At 44.7% G+C, this 6,000-nt stretch overlaps 1 long non-coding RNA gene across 2 annotated transcripts in view; it reads right to left on the bottom strand.

Moving 5' to 3' along the window:
* Nucleotides 1-5,757, bottom strand: part of LOC121277475 — a 46,041-nt gene extending 40,284 nt beyond the window's left edge. The window contains exon 1 of one of the 2 annotated variants that reach the window (XR_005942886.1): nt 5,634-5,757. This is a non-coding gene — a long non-coding RNA (uncharacterized LOC121277475). The remainder of the gene's footprint in view (nt 1-5,633) is intronic. The other variant, XR_005942887.1, reaches the window with a different exon arrangement.
* Between the last annotated feature and the right edge of the window lie 243 nt (nt 5,758-6,000).

Here is a 6,000-nt window from a genome sequence, read left to right on the forward strand (position 1 = left end):
TGAAGAACTGAGCTTTACCTCATGCCTAAATGCTCTTCAGTAGAATGAGACTGGCAACTAATAGCAAAGACTCAATATCATTGGAGTGTGATCTGCATACCTAAAGAAGGCACAACGCTGCCTTCAACTAGGTGTCCCTCTCCCATATTCAAAAAAGCTAGTTATAATTGCAACCAGTGGGTTTGATGAGGGTGAATACTGAGGTAATGCGACCAATTTAACTGCCCGCCTGTCTGGTTTCCATGAGATGGATGGGCAGGTTTCAAGCTGGCCCTCTAGGTTTGCAACATTTAGGATTACTTACTGTTTTCATTAAGACAGATTGTAATTAAATAATTGCAATACAAAAATGTGGGATCCTGTACTGTGTTAAAGGTGTAATATAAATGCAAGTTGTTGTTGTAAAAATATGTCAATTACAGCTGCAATCATTGTACATCACACATCACATTAACAGTTCTGATGAAAAGTCACAGACCTAAATGTTAATTTTGTTTCTGCCTCCGCAGATGCTGCTAGACCTGTTGAGCATTTCCAGCATTTTCTTTTAATTTAACAGTCAGTATATTAGGGGAGAAATTATGCTCAGTTCGCTTTGATTGAAAGAAACCACTTCTGATTACTTTCCAAGTAATAGTGGAAATGCAATGGAAATATTATTTCAGGACAGAATTGGGCTGACCTGATACGGCCATCTAATGAAGGAGCAGCATATTTATATCTCAAAATAAGAATGGTTCTATAGATTATCAATTTTGAAAGTACTTTGGATGAACAGAAAAAGGTTATTTTGAAACAGCAGTTTCAGCTTTTGTAGGAAATTAATGGCCTGGAATGCCCTGTAAAGATAATGGTGAGACTAATGGTACCATTTTTACTTCTGCTTTCTGTCTCCTTTCTTCTCTCTCTCCTAATTCAATATTCTTTCCTCTTTCTTTATTTTGTTTTCACAAGGTCACCAACCCAGAGGTCCTGGATCATGTTAATTCCACCAGCATACTCTCATCGCTAAGCCAACATCATCTGCGCTGGCTCAGCCATGTTTATTGAGTGGATGATGGCCATATACCCAAAGACCTGTACGATGAACTTGCCATATCGTCACAACCTTCTAGGCCTCCATATCTGCAGTACAAGGAAACCTGCAAGCGAGTTATGAAGAAACACTGTCACTGGTGACTCAGACAGTTGCTGACGGCTGTGGCCTCATGGGACTAACTGTTTGGAAGGGCTTTGGAAGAGGCAGCAGCAATGAAAAGCTCAGGTGGCCTAGAAGAGGGCCCAGGGAAAATAGAGGCCAGTGAATTCTGCACCTTCTCAGTCCACTGTGTTCCTCTGCAACAACTGCAGCAGAGGCTGCCATGCCAGAGTGGGGCTCCTGAACCACACCAGGCAATGCTTAACACAGTTGACCACCAAGATGCAAACCATCCTCTTACAAGACAGAAGGCTTACTTAGATTTCTCTTTCTCTACCTTATTTGACATTGAATTCTTCCCATTTAATTGACCTGCCTCCTCAGTCGTCCCGCTGCTAATTCTACAATCCTTCAACCTGATTGTCTAAGGAGATACACAGTTGTTTGCCCTGTTGTTCAGGTCTCAGATACCCAATTTATATGCACAATATTTAAAAAAGCTGAACATGGCAAAAAAAGCAAATCTAAATAATGGCAAATACCATTAGATGCTCTCAGCAAAATCTGGCCCAATTACACAAATTGATCCAAAACAGCCATATGTTCAGTGCATCTCAAATTACTTCATGCTTCTGAAATGTTAATGGATGTAATCTGGCAGGCAAGGTGAGAATATGAAATTCAGAGGTGGACTTTCCCCTGGCATGGTTTCCAGGTGGCCAACTGGCATAGTTACTGATTGAACACTAAATAAGGCAAGTGGGAAGACTGGCTCATTTCAAGGGTTGGGCATCATTAACATTCTGCAGGCGGGATGCAGGTAGAAGCTGAGCACCCTAGGGTCTGTTCGGCCTAGGCTGCTGAAGCCTAGCTGACTTAACCTGTCCTGTCTCCAGACCCAAAAAATGATAAGTCCATTCTTGGGTGGGTTGGTGAGGGGGCAGGGTGGAATCAGAATATCCTTATCATTAATTCTTCATCACTCTTTTCTAGTTTCACATTGAATCCAATTATATTAATACAGAGATAAAAAAGAACAGCGGATGCTGGAAATCCAAAACAAAAACAGAATTACCTGGAAAAACTCAGCAGGTCTGGAAGCATCTGCAGAGAAGAAAAGAGTTGATGTTTCGAGTCCTCATGACCCTTCCACAGAACTGAGCGAATATAAGGAGAGGGGTGAAATATAAGCTGGTTTAAGGTGGGGTGGGGGGGAAGGTGGAGAGGGTGGGGGGGGGGGGGGCGAGAGAAGTTGTGAGGGAGTGGTGTGGTTGTAGGGACAAGCAAGCAGTGATAGAAGCAGATAATCAAAAGATGTCACAGCTGTCGCGGAGGCTGAACATCAACTCGCAGACACTTCCTCCTACCTCTCCCTGGACCATGACCCCACCACTGAACATCAAGCCAATGTTTCCAGGACTGTCACTGACCTCATCTCCTCTGGAGATCTTCCTCCCACAGCATCCAACCTGACAGTCGCCCAACCTCGGAATGCCCGCTTCTACCTCCTACCCAAAATCCACAAAGAGAACTGTCCCAGTAGACCGATCGTGTCAGCTTGCTCCTGCCCCATGGAACTCATTTCTCGCTATCTTGACTCCCTTCTCTATCCCCTTGTCCAGTCCCTTCTCACCTACATCCCTGATTCCTCTGACACCTTACGTCACATCAACAATTTCCAGTTCCCTGGCCCCAAACGCTTCCTCTTCACTATGGACGTCCAATCTCTCTACACCTCCATCTCCCACCAGGATGGTCTGAGAGCCCTTAGCTCTTTCCTCGAACAGAGGCCCAAACAATCCCTATCCACCACTACTCTCCTCTGTCTTCTCACACTGAACAATTTCTCCTTCAACTCCTCTCACTTCCTCCAAATAAAAGGTGTGGCTATGGGTACCCGCATGGGCCCCAGCTACGCCTGTCTCTTTATGGGATATGTGGAACATTCCTTGTTCCAGTACTACTCCGGCCCCCGCCCACAACTCTTTCTCCGGTACATCTATGATTACTTCGGTGCTGCTTCATGCTCTCGTCTGGACCTGGAAAAATGTATTAATTTTGCTTCCAATCTCCACCCCTCCATCATTTTCATATGGTCCATCTCTAACACTTCCCTTCCCTTCCCTTCCTTGACCTTTCTGTCTCAATCTCTGGTGATAGACTGTCCACCAATATCCATTACAAGCCTACCGACTCCCACAGCTACCTCGACTATAGCTCCTCACACCCCGCTTCCTGTAAGGACTCCATCACATTCTCTCAGTTCCTTCACCTCCGTCGCATCTGTTCTGATGATGCTACCTTCAAAAACAGTTCCTCTGACATGTCCTCCTTCTTCCTTAACCGAGGTTTTCCACCCACGGTCATTGACAGGGCCCTCAACCGTGTCCGGTCCATCTCCTGCGCATCCACCCTCACGCCTTCTCCTCCCTCCCAGAAACATGATAGGGTCCCCCTTGTCCTCACTTATCACCCCACCAGCCTCCGCATTCAAAGGATCATCCTCCGCCATTTCCGCCAACCCCTGCATGATGCCACCACCAAACACATCTTCCCTTCACCACCCCCCCCGGCGGCATTCCGTAAAGATCATTCCCTCCGGGACACCCTAGTCCACTCCTCCATCACCCCCTACTCCTCAACCCCCACCTATGGCACCTCCCCATGCCCACACAAAAGATGCAACACCTGCCCCTTCACCTCCTCACCATCCAAGGGCTCAAACACTCCTTTCAAGTGAAGCAGCATTTCACTTGCATTTCCCCCAACTTAGTCTACTGCATTTGTTGCTCCCAATGTGGTCTCCTCTACATTGGAGAGGCCAAACGTAAACTGGGCAACCGCTTTGCAGAACACCTGCGGTCTGTCCGCAAGAATGACCCAAACCTTCCTGTCGCTTGCCATTTTAACACTCCACCTTGCTCTCTTGTCCACATGTCTGTCCTTGGCTTGCTGCATTGGTCCAGTGAAGCCCAACACAAACTGGAGGAACAGCACCTCATCTTCTGACTAGGCACTTTACAGCCTTCCGGACTGAATATTGAATTCAACAACTTTAGATTTTGAACTCCCTCTTCCATCCCCACCCCCTTTCTGTTTCTTCCCCCTTCCTTTTGTTTTTTCTAATAATTTATATAGATTTTTCTTTTCCCACCTATTTCCATTATTTTTAAATCTTGTATGCCCTGCTAGCCTTTCCAACCCACCCCCACTAGAGCTGTACCTTGAGTGCCCTACCATCCATTCTTAATTAGCACATTTGTTTAGATAATATCACTACCTTCAACACCTGTGTTCTTTTGCCTGTGACATCTTTTGATTTTCTGCTCCTATCACTGCTTGCTTGTCCCTACAACCACACCACTCCCCACCAACTTCTCTCCCCACCCCCATCTTAAACCAGCTTATATTTCACCCCTCTCCTTATATTCGCTCAGTTCTGTGGAAGGGTCATGAGGACTCGAAACATCAACTCTTTTCTTCTCCGCCGATGCTACCAGACCTGTGTTTTTCCAGGTAATTCTGTTTTTGTTTCCAATTATATTAATGTTGTTTTCCAGTTCCACTGCCATTGGCCTTTATGTTGTGCTTCATTTCCTTTAACCATTGCATTTTCCTTGTTGGGCTAAAAACATAGTTCTCTATCTAGCAGTCATGACTGTCTTCTGAAAATCATGCTCCACTTTGACATACATCTTGCAATAATTAAAAACAGCCAATATCTTTGCCTTGTTTCTCTTACCTATCCTGTTGAACTGACTGTACATTTTTGACTCATCTTTATTGTTCAATGGCTATAATCAAAAATTGTACCATTTTCCCAGTAATTCCTTAACTCTATCCATATGATTCATGCCTTAATATATTCTCCTAGAATGTACTTATTACAAAAAGCTTGCATTTATATAGTGACTATAATATAATAAAATTTTAATATTTTTGCTGCACCTTTCCAATCTTAGCAATCCCGCACAGGACCAGAAAATATATCCCATAATTTGTCAGCTTTATCCATATCCAGATTGTTACTAATATATTGTAACAATATAAAGCTGAAACAAATGCAAAATTTGTTGGTTGCCTAGCTTGCACAGATGCTGAATAGTCACTTTCTGTATTGTACAATGATGGATAGTTCAGTATCACCCCTGAAAAGCATTTTCTTCTCTTCAAAGAATTCCTCAATGAAGCAGAACACTAACCTTACGGTTTTACATCTACCTGGGACAGGATGGTGGTGACGGGCAGTGTTGTTGTTCCTGAAAATCACAACTTTAAATAAAATGACTTTAAGTGACACATTGATCCCCACAGGAATCAATGTGTTTGGGTTTTGTTGGCCCTTCCTTTAAAAAAAAATCATATTAAACACATTAAATCCTTTAAGTTGAAATATTTTACATTGCTAAATTCCTACGTTAGTAAATGAAGTAACTTTTAAAATAAATTAAGTTCTAAAATATAAAAGAAAAATGCAACTTTCTATTTACAGTACCTCCTGCTTCTCGAGCTTCCTGCTCCTTGATCCTCCTGGACACAGCAGATCTTCACCCACCCACCGGAAGTTGTGGCTTCCTCCCCTTCTCCAACCATCCATGTTGTGGCTCCGCCTCCACAACCCTCCGAGTTGTGGCTCCCCCTCCTCCCCACCCCTTCTCCTACATCCCCCTCCTCCTGCCCCTCCCTGTCCTCCCCCCATCTCTTCCTCCCCCTGCCCCTCCCTGTCCTCCCCCTCCCCCCATCTCTTCCTCCCCAACCCCTCGAGTTGTGGCTTCCTCCACCCCCCTCCCAACTCACCCGCTCCCTGCTGTGAGAGGGGCCTCGGAAGAAAAGCGGCACGCAGATCCATTTAAAGGAAAAAC

Source organism: Carcharodon carcharias, chromosome 4, assembly GCF_017639515.1.
Source record: "Carcharodon carcharias isolate sCarCar2 chromosome 4, sCarCar2.pri, whole genome shotgun sequence".
Taxonomy (NCBI): Eukaryota; Metazoa; Chordata; class Chondrichthyes; order Lamniformes; family Lamnidae; genus Carcharodon; species Carcharodon carcharias.